The 13605-nt window shown below is 45.8% G+C and overlaps 1 long non-coding RNA gene across 1 annotated transcript; it reads right to left on the bottom strand.

Annotated features, from left to right (window-relative positions):
• Nucleotides 1-2106: 2106 nt before the first annotated feature.
• LOC101902217 (uncharacterized) lies at nucleotides 2107-12414 on the bottom strand. Its single transcript, XR_009495602.1, has 3 exons — nucleotides 11462-12414; nucleotides 4202-4278; nucleotides 2107-3855 (listed from the first exon to the last, which is right to left on the bottom strand). It is a non-coding gene; the product is annotated as an uncharacterized lncRNA (long non-coding RNA).
• Nucleotides 12415-13605: the final 1191 nt, after the last annotated feature.

Here is a 13605-nt window from a genome sequence, read left to right as displayed (position 1 = left end):
GGATCCACACTGACCCCAGAGAGGGACCCCTGACAGACCCACAGTGTCCCCAGACAGAAACCTCCCACACACCCACACTGACCTTGCACAGGGCCCTCCCAGAGACCCACACTCACCCCACACAGGGCCTCCCACTGACCCACACTAACTCCACACAGGGATCTCCCACAGACTCGCAGCGACCCTGCACAGGAACCCTCGCACAGACCCACACTGAGCCCACACAGAGACCTCTGACAGACCAACACTAACCCCACACAGGGACTCCACTAACTTTACTCGGGAATCTCCCACAAATCCACACTGACTCCACACAAAGCCCTCTGACAGACATGCATTTACCCACACTAACGACACACAGGACCCCCTCACAAACCCACACGGAGTAATCTCACCCAGACAGAGTCCTTTCAGATCATCATACAGAGACCCCCACATAGACGTCACAGGCGTTCTTTAGGATCAGAGTGTACAGGCCTTTGATAGTTTCTTCATGGTGGATCTGATATCACTTAACAAACCATGTGCACTGCTGTTTGGAATGTAAATTGGTACAACCAATGTTTAAAATAGTATGGAGATTCTTCAAAACAATAAGATTAAAATGCCATGTGATCCAGCAATTCCACTTCTGGTCATATAGTAAAAATGAAAAAAAACTGAAATAATTTCAGGTTATCTTTTCTGACCACAATAGGATGAAACAAGAAATCCCATAAGAGTAAGATAACAGGAAGATTGACAAATATGTGGAAAGTAAACAGTACATTCTTTCCGCCCTTCTGATTTTATTGAGGATAATTGACATTGACCACTGCATAATTTTAAGACATATAGCATAATGATTTGGCTTATATACATCATGAAATGATAACCACAAGAAGTTTAGTGACCATCATCTTGTATGGATAAAAATAAAAAAGTATTTCTGTTGTGATGAGAACTCTTAGGATTTATTTTATTAACCCTCATATATAAAATACACCAATTTTAATTAGAGTTATAATGCTGTATAACACTTTTAAAAAAAATATTGAGTCAAAGACAAAATCAAAGGGAAAATGAAAAAGTATATTGAGACAAACTAAAATGAAACACAACACACCAAGACTTATGGGATGAAGCAAAAGCAGTACTACAGGAGATGTTCATAGTGATAAATGCATACATTAGAAGGTAACAAAAACTTCAAATAAAAAATTTTATGCTTCAAGGAACTATAGAAAATGAAAACACTAATCTCACACTTAGCAGAAGGAATTAGAGAATAGAAAAATAATAGAAAAATTTTAAAAAGTGTGTTTTTTAAATCATAAATTTGACAGACTGTTAGCCAGATTAAGATAAAAGAGAGAAGACAAATCAATGAAATCAGAAATGAAAGAGGCAGCAATACAAATGATGCCTCGAAAATGAATCATTACAGCCTATTATAAACAATTATGTCAACAAATTAGATAACTTAGAAACATACAACCTATCAACACTGAATCAAGACAAAATAGAAAGTTTGAACAGACCAATAACAAATAAGGAGATTGAATCAATAATATAAAAATATAGAAAATCCAGTACCATATGGCTTCACTGGTGAATCTTAAAAAGCATTTAAAGAATTAATACCAATCCTTTTCAAATTCATCCAAAAAAACTGGAGAGGAGGGAACACTTCTATATTAAGTTTACAAGGCCAGCATTACCATGATACCAAAGTCAGACAAAGACATTACAAGAAGATTATAGGCCAATATCTGGAATAAGCCCAGATTCAAAAATCCTCAACAAAATATTAGCAAAGCTAATTCAAGAATAAATTAAAAGAGTCATACCCCATGATTAAGTGCGATTTATTCACGGGATGCTAGGATGATTCAAAGACACAAATCAATCAACATAATACACTACATTAAGAAAATGAAGGGGAAAAACTCGTATGATCATCTGAAAAAATTCAGAAAAGGATTTTACAAAATTCAACATTCTTTCATGATAAAAACTCTCAGCAAATTGGGTATAGAAGGATCATACCTCAACACAATAATGGCATATATGAAAAAAACCATAGCAAACATATTACTCAACAGTGAAAAACTGAAAGCTTTCACGTTAATATCAGGAAGAAGGCAAAAATGCCCACACCCACCACTTTTATTCAACATAGCACTGAAAGTCCTAGCCAGAGGACTTAGGCAAGATGAAGAAATAAAATGCATTAAAATCAGAAAGGAAGAAGTCAAATTACTTCCATTTGCAGATGACATGATCATATAAAACCACAGTGATAACAGCAAAAGAAAACATTAGAACTCATAGATGAATTTAGTAAACTTGCAGGAGCTAAAATCAGCATATAGAAGTCATTATATAAAAGCAATGAACTACCCAAAAAAGATATTAAGAAAAAAAAACACCATTCTTAATCAATATAAAGAATAAAATCTTGTGCTTAAACATTCAGTCGTGTCTGACTCTTGTGACCCCATGGACTATACCCTGCCAGGTTCCTTTGTCCATGGGGATTATCCAGGCAAGAACGCTGGAAATATATTACGTTATCTCTCCAGAATAAAACCTCCTCACCTCTCTCCCAACATATAAATAGAAGGACACTATATATGTATACTTAGCCTCATCCTGATTATACAAATATATTAGCCACTACAACACACATGTATAAACACCCTCCATTCAGTTCTGTTCAGTCGCTCAGTCATGTCCGACTCCTTGCGACCCCATGAATTGCAGCACGCCAGGCCTCCCTGTCCATCACCAACTCCTAGAGTTCTCCCAAACTCATGTCCATCGAGTCGCTGATGCCATCCAACCATCTCATCCTCTGTCATCCCCTTCTCCTCCTGCCCCCAATCCCTCCCAGCATCAGAGTCTTTTCCAATGAGTCAACTCTTCTCATGAGGTGGCCAAAGTACTGGAGTTTCAGCTTTAGCATTAGTCCTTCCAAAGAACACCCAGGACTGATCTCCTTTAGAATGGACTGGTTGGATCTCCTTGCAGTCCAAGGGACTCTCAAGAGTCTTCTCCAACACCACAGTTCAAAAGCATCAAATCTTTGGTGCTAAGCTTTCTTCACAGTCCAACTTTCACATCCATTCATGACCACTGGGAAAACCATAGCCTTGACTAGATGGACCTTTGTTGGCAAAGTAATGTCTCTGCTTTTGAATATGCTATCTAGGTTGGTCATACTTTATCTTCCAAGGAGTAAGCGTCTTTTAATTTCATGGCTGCAGTCAACATCTGCAGTGATTTTGGAGCCCAGAAAAATAAAGTCTGACACTGTTTCCACTGTTTCCCCATCTATTTCTCATGAAGTGATGGGACCGGATGCCATAATCTTCGCTTTCTGAATGTTGAGCTTTAAGCCAACTTTTGCGCTCTCCTCTTTCACTTTCATCAAGAGGCTTTTTAGTTACTCTTCACTTTCTGCCATAAGGGTGGTGTCATCTGCATATCTGAGGTGATTGATATTTCTCCCGGCAATCTTGATTCCAGCTTGTGCTTCTTCCAGCCCAGCGTTTCTCATGATGTACTCTGCATAGAAGTTAAATAAGCAGGGTGACAATATACAGCCTTGACGTACTCCTTTCCCAGTTTGGAACCAGTCTGTTGTTCCATGTCCAGTTCTAACTGTTGCTTCCTGACCTGCATATAGGTTTCTCAAGAGGCAGGTCAGGTGGTCTGGTATTCCCACCTCTTTCAGAAATTTCCACAGTTTATTGTGATCCACACAGTCAAAGGCTTTGGCATAGTCAATAAAGCAGAAATAGATGTTTTTCTGGAACTCTCTTGCTTTTTTGATGATCTAGCAGATGTTGGCAATTTGATCTCTGGTTGTATCTAGAGTATATAAAAAACTATCAAAACTCAATAAAAATAGGAACAATTCAATTAGAAAATGGGGAAAATTTATGAAGAGATATTTCACCAAAGAGGACATGTGTTTGGCAAGGAATCATGAATAGATGTTCAAAACTCCTGGTCATTAATGAAACTCAAATTAGGAACACAATGAGAATAATCACATGTTAATTTAGAACAGCTAAAATGAAAATTAACTTTATTGTTAGTTGAGTATACCATGAAATTGGATTTCTCATAGTGTTACTAATGGAACTGTAAAATCATAAAGTCACTCTGGAAAGCAGTTTGTCTATTTCTTAAAAAAAACTAAATATGTACTTACCATATGGTCCAGCAATTGCATCCCTGGCTGTTTACTCCAGGAAAATGAACACAGGGTAACAGGCATCTGGATACACTCTGCAGAGTACGAAGAACAAAGATATTCAAGTTCTGTAAGAAAGTCAAGATTTCAATTCCTATTCCCACTAATTCCTACCTATGTCATTTCTGAAAAACTACTTAACTACGCTAGGCTTCCGTTTATCTTTAAGAAGCAGATAAAACAAGATAATGCTGAGCACTAAGTCAGTTTCAGGTAATGGGGAACTGGCTGAGCTGGAGTTGACATTTGGTCCATCTGTTACGCAGATGAGGTATGTGTTGGGATCCCCTGATTACAGGTCTAAGGACAACCAGGAGGGGTAGGGAACCACCTAACTCCAGAAATAAGGTGTATGAAGGCCAGCCTCCAGGGCATGGACAGCCTGAGGATGCTGGAGTTGGGAGGAAAATAAGAACTTAGGACCAGTGGAGTGGCTACAAGTGCAGCTAAACTGCCTGAGCTCCCCTGATCTTCTGGAGAATGTGTGTGGCCCACGTGGTGTGGTAGTAGCTCACTGACTCCAAGGGCCTGAGCAGTCTTGCCTTAGGATCCATAACTGAATTCACCAACAAGAGAGGGAATGCTAGTCTTCCCCCTTCCAGAGACTGCTGGGCTCTTAAAGTTGATGCTGGTGGTGGACACATGGCTAAGCATGGTGGTACCTCAGTGGTAGAACTCCACCCAGAGGCAGGGACTGTGGAAAGGTGTGGATGCTGGGAATGCACCTCCAAGCTCATCTTAGGGAGGGAGTTCCTGTGCAAGTTCCTGGCTCTAGCCAGTGGGATCCGTGTGAGAGTCCATGTGAGTCCATTTGTGTTCATCTGCCAGTGAGACTCTGGGATATGTGGGCAATGCCAGGATTGGAAAGAATTTGGCCTGAATCTTTTGAATAGCATCTAGTCCATATTGGCTATGTGCTAAAGGGGAACTTTACCAGATTATCAGAGATTCTGAAGGCTGGGACAAGTGCATTGTGAGGCTTCCTGGATCCTGCTGGCTACACAAAGACTCTGTATCAGGCAGACTAGCAAGAAGGATGATGAGAGCATTGCTTCAAGGCTTATTGGCAGGGTCACTGAGTCCTGAGTCAGCTAAGCAGAAAGGAGACTCTAGGCTCCTACTGCTGAAGGTATGTGGACACCTTGGGACAGGCTGGCCTGGGCCCCTGGCCAGAAGGGAGCGGTCATGTGGGGTTGAGGGCCAGGAAGGTTCCTGTTGTCTAAGCCACATTGCTTGTGATATTTGTTATGGCAGTTGGAGCTGACTGATGTCCTTCCTCCAAAGTCTGTGCACTCCCACAGCAGGAGTGGTGCATGCAAGCGGAGATGCCCTTTCTCCCCAGCTGGGCTCCAGTGTCCCCAACCCCGCTCCACTCCTGCTGCAATGTTCCTGCCAGTTGCTGTTCCCTTGTCTGGAGGGTCAGACAACAAACCTCAAGTGAAGGGGTGAGTGCTGAGGATCAGGAGGAGCAATAGGGCCCCAAGACAGGATTGGGATGAGTCTTTCATTTGTTTTTATTTGGTGTTTCAAGCTTGGTTTGTGGGGGTTGCAGCTGGTGGACAGGAAAGCCAAGAATGGACCACTGAGAGCTGATGGGACTGGAGGAGGGGAGGGGGGAAGGTTCCAGCGAGGAGGCTGTTGTGGAAACTGGGTCTGTGGAGGAGAGCAGATGTGGGCTCGGGAGGGGTATGAGTCTCTGGATCTTGTCTATCCAGTTGGTGACGTTGGTGAAGATGCTAGGGTTGATGGGGTATTGGCAGTCAAAGCCCCAGCTGGCCAGCCCCATCAGAACCCAGAACTAGTGAAGTCACAGACCAGGGGCCCCCCAGAATCACTCTAGGAAAGAAATGGGAGTTCAGGTGGGTTACTGAGCCAGGTCTGAGAAGACCAGGTAGCAAAGTGGGCCTTATGAGTCTCTGTCCTCCCGCCTCACTCGGGTGGACCTCTGTGAAATTCCAAACACCAGCATCCCACTCTGACCAGCCTGATTAAGTCATGCAGGTAAGCATTGGAATCATGCTTCAGGAAGTTCCTGATCGACCCTCAGAACAATCACAAATGTAAATCCATCAATATATGGAGGCTGTGCCCAAGAAGGGCATGGTGGTCCAGGAGAAAGCACTCTCCAAGGCCAAGAAGGGACAGCTTCAGGGTTTGAACCCAAGAGAGCTGGTCTGTGAGTGGAAACTGGCCAGCTGAAGCTGCAATAGACCGGCTTTTGCAAACTGAGCTGCAGCAGCACATCCCCATCTGAGTCATCCTCCTTTTTCATTCATTTAGTCAGGCCTTTAGTTTTCTCTCAACTTCTTGGTTGAGTTTCTTCAGAAAGTGCCCATACCCAGGCCTGGTGGAGGCAGCCTGCATTGCCCAGGGAGCATTTGAGGGTCACCTGAAAGCCTCTGGGAGTCCTGAATGGAGTCCTGAATGCTGTCAGGGCAGGACCATCTGGGTGGAAACTCCCTCACCTCACCAGCCAAATGGAAGGTTTCATCATTGGAGGTGGGTAGAGGAGCAGGGGCCATAGCTGTGCTTGGGCCCCTTCAAGCACCTGTCCAACACACACATCCAGCATCCAGGGCAGCTTCTGCCCTTGAGCACAAGGGTGAAATGACGAAGTTCCTCTTTCGTGAAGCTTTTGTAAAGAATCCAACTAGACTGCCATTGTCAGACATGACGTGTGGAAGCAAGCCACGGAAGGGACAGGACAGGAAGGGAAGGACATTTCTTAGGGTAGAAGCAAGGAGCTTTCCCAATCTGAGATACTAAATAGGACAACCCAACTTTCTGAGGTTGGAGCAGACAGAACAGTGAGTGTAGACGAGGAGAGGAGGGATGGCCAGGTGGGTGGGAGGAAGAGCAATGACAAGTGGGAAGCAAGGAGGGTAGATGGGACTCAGGTTCCCAGGGCCTTTAGGTGGAGGTTGGAGTTGACGCCCATGGAGAAATGCTAGGTCAGTCTAGCACCATATTGCTCTGGTGCTGTGTGGAGAATGAACCTGTTTGGAGGCAGCTACAGGAGACAAGGTGAGAGATTATGGGTGGGGAGGGGCCAGGGCGGTAAGAAACAGTCAGATTTGGGACAATATGTTGAAGGAGGCAACAGGACCTGTCAAAGTTAAGCCTATCTCACCAACCAGGGAAGAAGTGCAGGGAGGAGGAGCAGGCTGAGCACAGAGCCCTGGGGTCTCCAGCGTTTAGAGGTGGGAGGGGAGGGGACCAGTGCAGAGCAGGGTAGCTGGCTGGTCCTGGTGCCCAGGAAATGGCAGTGAACTTGCTGAAGTGCTGAGTGAGAGGAGGACTCAGGTCCAAGGATGGCTCTGGCAAGACAGGCTCTTGGGGACGCTGGCCATGTGGCTCTGGTGGCACTGGGGACACCCCTGGGCAGAGTGGGTTAGATCCAGGGCTGTTATGAGGAGTCTTTGGGGGAAAGGAGGCAGAGAAACTGGGCAGTATTGGGAGGGAGATTGCCACTGCACATTCACACAGGAGCCATGAAAGGGGACACGGAAGACATGGAGCGAGGGAGATTCTGGGCACCCAGAGCTCCAGGAGAGACTGACTGGGATGGGCCGGGAGGCTCAAGAGAAATAGAAGATGTTTTCTTGGTGTGAAAAGAGGTGGGCTGGGAAGATGAATGGGGTCTAGGCTGAGAGCTTTGATATTCTTAGTGAAACAGGAAGGAAGCTCTCCAGCTGAGAGGGAGGGGTGAGGAAGTGGCAACTTGAAGGAGAGGGAAAGGTACATGGTGTGGCTGGCCAAAAGTAACCCTCAAAGACAGCCATCATCATCACCAGAACCTGGGTTATGTTACCTTACACGGCGAAAGGGACTCAGCAGCTGTGATGGAGTTGAGAATCAGGAAATAGGAAGATTATCCTGGTTGATCTGGTTGGACCCAACATAAACACAAAGGTACTCATGAGGAAAGAGGGAAGCAGGAGGTCAGAGTCAGAGGAGGAGATGTGATGACAGGAGCAGAGGGAGGAGCAATGTGATTTGGTGACGTAGGAAGGGGCCATGAACTGGGGATTGCTGGGGACCTCTAAAAGATAGAAAAAGGAAGAAAACATTTTCTCCTAGAGCCTCCAGAAGGGAGCAGCCAGGCCAACACCTTGACTTTAGACTCTGACGTCCAGAAATGTAAGATAGTACATCCTGTTGTCGGAGCCACCAATTTAAGGTGATGTCACCAGAGCACCAAGAAAGTCACACCAGGGGCTTCTTGGACATTGGGAATGTGCCGTTATCCTGTCATCTCTTCCCCTCTGGGGTCCCCACCTGGGGTGCCCTTGGGTCTCCCCATAATGCACCCCTACTGCACTCTTTAAGGCCAGGGAAGGCCAGGACCCTGTACACTCCAGACCTCAGGGATTCATGCAGATGAGTCCTGTGGTTGCTGATATTATGGTGGGTTCTGGGCCAGAATGGGGGAGATGGGAAGGGCTCCAGTAGCCTCCTGACCCCACAGGAGTTCTCAGAAGGCAGAGGATGCCCCACCACTAGTATATCCCATGGAAAGTGAGCTGTGCTTTGCACTACTGAAAAGACAGCGCAAACTGAGCGTGGGTGTGTGGGTGTGTGGGTTTTGTGTGTGCTGAGTGGAGCCAGGGCAGTGAATTCCACATTGGGTGAGAGGATAGGTCTAACACAGGTCCAGAAGAGCAGGTACCACCCAGGTAGATGGAGACAGGCCAGGCCAGGAGATTGAAAGCCACGACTTGCTAAATACCTCCTGAATGCCAGTACAGTTCTAAATTTTCAGCTGCTGCTGCTGCTAAGTCGCTTCAGTCATGTCCAACTCTGTGGGACCCCATAGATGGCAGCCCCTCACAGGGACCTTATTAAGAGGAGGCTTTAGCAAGTCCATTTCCTGGGTGAGGAAGCTTAGCTAAGGTCACAATCCCAGGAAATGACAGACTGAATACTGGAACCAGATCTTTTCTGCCCCACAGTCTAAGCACTGAGTGCCCCTATGGTCTTCTCTCCTCAGACCTGTTTCTGGGTGCCCTGTGCAAGGGGGGAGGCACTTTCAGGGAGAGAAGAGGGGCCTGAGTTGGAGTATGGGGGCCAGAGCAGGTGATATGGCAGAAGATGAGTCTAGATGGAGTCTCTCAGGTAGGCTGTGGTGACTGAAAAGCTAAGAGAGGCAGGAGCGGGGTCATATGCTGCCTTGGCTCTTGAGGGTCCACCTCAGTGGTGTCCTCAGCCTGAGGAAAAATGAGAGGAGGAGTGGGCTCAAGGGCACTATGGATGTCCAGCAGGCAAGCAGACGAAGGGCCACGGAAGAGCTTGGCACATGATGCCAGCTTGGGAGCCTGGGCCCTGAGGGGGATGCAGTGGAGGTCATGGTAGGCTTCGAGTGAAAACACAGGGCCCCAGGCTGTGCTGCCTTATTTTAGGATCGCCACTTTCCCTCTCCCAGTTTGTTTTCTCAACTATAAAACAGGGCACTACACAGAGTGTATAGAAAGGTTCCCAATTCAAATATCCAGCAAGGAGACTTCCTTGGTGCTCCAGTGGTTAAAAGTCCTCCCTCCTTGCAGAGGACATGGGTTCCATCCCTGGTCAGGGAACTAATATCCCACATGCCAGGGACAACTAAGTCTACATGCTGCAACTCCTGAGCCCATGCGCTCTGGAGGTCGCTCGCTACGACCAAGAGAGGCCCACGCTCTGCAATGAGGATCCTGTGTGCCACAACCAAGATCCAACACAGCAAAACAAAACAGACAAACAGATGCGAAAGCAAACACACACACACAAAAACCAATACCCAACAGTAAACAAATATCAGGAATATATAAAATACATAAAGAGCCCCTAAAGGAAGAGACAGAGAACCCAACAGAAAAATAAGAGGGGGAAAAATCTTGAAAGGAAACTTTACATAAAAAAGATATCTAATAATAATAAATATGTGAAAGTATATTTAATTCATCATCGGGAACATGCAAACCAGAACAAGCTATTAAAATGAAAAAAGATGGAAAATTCTAAGTACTGGTGAGAATATAAACTCTAATCCACTGCTTGAATGAGTGGAAATGGCGAACCACTTTGGAGATGTTTGGTAATATGGCACCCTACTCCAGCACTCTTGCCTGGAAAATCCCATGGATGGAGGAGCCTGGTAGGCTGTATTCCATGGGTTCGCTAAGAGTCGGACACGACTGGGCGACTTCCCTTTCACTTTTCATTTTCATGCATTGGAGAAGGAAATGGCAATCTACTCCAGTGTTCTTGCCTGGAGAATCCCAGGGATAGGTGAGCCTGGTGGGCTTCCATCTATGGAGTCACACAGAGTCAGACACGACTGAAGCGACTTAGCAGCAGCAGCAGCCAAAGCTGAATATACCCATACTATTTATTCCAACAATTCTACTCAAGGGTTTCTGTGAAGTAGAAGGTAAAACATTTGGAAGTGAAACAAAATGAAAATCTTGCCAAGTACTAAAACATCCATTAAGAGTAAAACTGATCATAGAATCCAAAGCACACAGAAGAGTCCCGTAGAGCAAGGATACTGAACACGTAACCATATGGATACATCTCACAAATCTAATGTTAAGACAAGAAAGACTGACAAGTGGAACAGATGGTAAAGCGTCTGTCTACAATGTGGGAGACCTGGCTTCAATCCCTGGGTCAGGAAGTTCCCTGGAGAAGGAAATGGCAACCCACTCCAGTACTCTTGCCTAGAAAATCCCATGGACGGAGGATCCTGGTGTCCATGGGGTCGCAAAGAGTCAGACACGACTGAGTGACTTCACTTTCTTTTCTTTCTTTTATGGAACATTCAGAATTAAATCTAAGGTATTAAAGGTGAAGATGGTGGTTTCTGTTGGGTGTTGGTGACCGGAAGGAGGTGTGAGTGGGGCCTCTGGGGTATTGATCACATGTTGCCTCACTATGTGAAAATTCATCCAACTTATGAAAAGAACATGGATATATTCTTTAGTATGTATGTTATACTTCAATAAAAACACTTTAATGTATGCCTCAAGAATAGATGCTGTAGATGCCCTCATGTGCAAGGAACTTAGGAAGGGGGCTTGGCCTGGGGAACACTGCCAAGGGATGGAGCCCAGGAGGACGCATAGAGGAGGAAATGGGAAGTCCCAGGGGCTCCACAAAGAGAGCAGAGGCAACACAGCCCCTCCCCAGAGAAACCGAGGCCCTGAGAACAGGCGAGAGAGAAACAGAAAGCGCCGTACTCACTCGGCAGATGGACGTTCCTGTGGAGAAGTCCCCAGCACACAGCGTGTTCACATGAACAGAGCAGTCTTGTCTTTTCCATCTCCATATAACAGTTCATAGAACTTGTTCTCAATGAAGCTCACCTTACCCTCCTGGAGATGGAAGGGTTCGAGCAGAGGTGCTGTGAGGATAAGGAGGAAATCCAGGAAGGATGCTGTAACCAAGCTACAGAGCTCTGCCTTACCAGTCAGCACTGCCCCTCAACATGGGGTTTTCTCTGCACAGCTGAGCTTTCATCCTTGTTTCAGTCTTCTGATGCTGCTGCTGCTAAGTAGCTTCAGTCGTGTCTGACTCTTCTCGATCCCATGGACTATAGCTGACCAGGCTCCTCCATCCATGGGATTTTCCAGGCAAGAGTACTGGAGTGGGTTGCCATTTCCTTCTCCAGGTTTCAGTCTTCTACATATGCCTAATAAGCCCTCCCCTGTTTCTTTTCCAAACTCATCAATTATTCCAAACTCATCCTATTCCCTCACCTCTTTCATGGTAACAGACCACACTCCTATTCCACAAAGGAAAAAGGCAAATCCCACCAACACATGCCACTCACTGGTGCTTAGCAACCATTCACCAACCTATCTACCCTTTCACAAACCATCCCATCCACTCACCTTTTGTCTATCATTAACCTTGCTTTCCATCCACTTGTTCCTGCATCCATCTACCTATCTTTCCTCATGTCCCGTTCGCTCACTCATCCTTCCATCCATTTGCCTATACACTCATCTTTTGTTACATCTCTCCATTTCTCCCTTCCATCAATAGACTGCTCACTCCATCTCTCTGCCCACCATCCTTTCACCCACCTTCCCAATCATCTTCCCTTCCACCCATTCAACCTCCCACTTTCCCCATCCACCCTCTCATCCACTCACTCATTTATTCATCATTCAATTTACTCATTTATTCCTGTATCCTCATGTTAAGTATCTTTTAACTAATGATACAGGGAAATATTTTTAGTTGGTACAGACAGAGTAAATGAAGTAAATAAGTAGCGTTATTTTAGATCTAAGAAGTGGTGTCGAGGATAACAACAGGGAGATGTGATATTAGGGGTGGCCTGTTTTAGCTCACGTGATCAAGTAAAACTCCTCAGAGGAGCAGCTGAGTTGCATATGTAAAGAAACGAGTCATGACAAGGTTAGTCAGGAGAGTAAATGCGTCCAGGGAGACAGCCAAGGTGCAGACCTGAGGTGGGAATGGCTTTGGCATCGTCAAGGCAGGAAGGAGGCCTGCTGGCTGGGGTGGGGTGGGTGAGGGATGCAGTGGGAGATGAGAGAGAGGAGGGGGCCTGAGAGCCAAGGCAGGGAGTTGCAGCATTATTTTAAGAAGAAATGAGAAGGCGCTGGGGGTGATGAGCAGGGAACTGGCGTGACTCCTGCTCTAAAGCAAATACTCAGACAGCTACATGGAGGGTAACAGAGCACACAGGGTGGGAGCTGAGACCAGTCTGGAGGTCAGGGAAGAAGGACCCGGGGGCAGCAGTGGGATACCTACCAGGCGCCAGGCCCTGCCAGGGGCACGGACTGGGATATTGAAACAAGAAAGACAAGGTCCCTGACCTCAGGAGGAACCAGTCTGTGTGTGTGTGTGTGTGTGTGTGTGTGTGTGTATGCATGTGCTGTATGTGCGTCTGTGTGTATGTGTCTCTGTATTGTGCCTGTGTGTGTGTGAATTGTGGTATACATGTGTTGTGTGTGTGTCTGTGTGTGTGAGTTGTGGTACATATGTGTTGTGTGTGTGTCTGTGTATTGTGTGTGTGTGTGTGGTGTGAGAATGCTGCGGACCTGGTTGTATCTCCTATGATATGATTAGGACGTGTTAGTGACATACTGATAGGCAAGGACCAGAGATGCTGGAGCATCCCACCCCATGAAGACAGCATCAGTTCAAAATCCTTGTAGTACCTCTGTAGAGAAACACCATATCAAATTATGACTCAACTAAATAATTACAAATAAGTACTCTTTCCCTCCCTAATTATGCATCATAAGCATTTCACCAAATTATTAAAGTTTTTCTTTAATACAAACTCTTGCTCATAAGTTTTTGCCTACATCTCTCCACTTTCAAATTTAAAAAATACAATTTTTTTCCTGTGT

This window comes from Bos taurus, chromosome 8, assembly GCF_002263795.3.
Source record: "Bos taurus isolate L1 Dominette 01449 registration number 42190680 breed Hereford chromosome 8, ARS-UCD2.0, whole genome shotgun sequence".
Taxonomy (NCBI): domain Eukaryota; kingdom Metazoa; phylum Chordata; class Mammalia; order Artiodactyla; family Bovidae; genus Bos; species Bos taurus.
This window is presented reverse-complemented; position numbering and strand designations above follow the sequence as displayed.